General features: G+C 42.9%; 1 protein-coding gene across 2 annotated transcripts in view; it reads left to right on the top strand.

Moving 5' to 3' along the window:
• LOC116689671 (gamma-crystallin M2) overlaps positions 1–294 on the top strand; it is a 6,460-nt gene that overhangs the window by 5,867 nt on the left and 299 nt on the right. The window lies entirely within an intron of this gene.

The raw sequence follows: 294 nt of genomic DNA, 5'->3' as shown, positions 1-294 counted from the left end.
GGAGAGCGGCTGCTTCATGGTCTACGAGCGTCCCAACTTCATGGGTATGCAGTTCTTTATGAGGAGGGGCGAGTACCAAGACATGCAGCGCATGATGAGCATGGGAATGATGTTCGACTCCATCAGATCCTGCAGAATGATTCCTTATGTAAGAGACCTCATGTATTTTTACATCCTTTTTATTTTTATACATTTAACGCTCTATTTTTTAAATGTGTGACCGTACTTACATTTTCCGGGCATTGTATTACAGCACAGAGGTCAGTTCAGGATGAAGATCTATGAGAGGGAGAA

This window comes from Etheostoma spectabile, chromosome 5 (assembly GCF_008692095.1).
Source record: "Etheostoma spectabile isolate EspeVRDwgs_2016 chromosome 5, UIUC_Espe_1.0, whole genome shotgun sequence".
Taxonomy (NCBI): Eukaryota; Metazoa; Chordata; class Actinopteri; order Perciformes; family Percidae; genus Etheostoma; species Etheostoma spectabile.
This window is presented reverse-complemented; position numbering and strand designations above follow the sequence as displayed.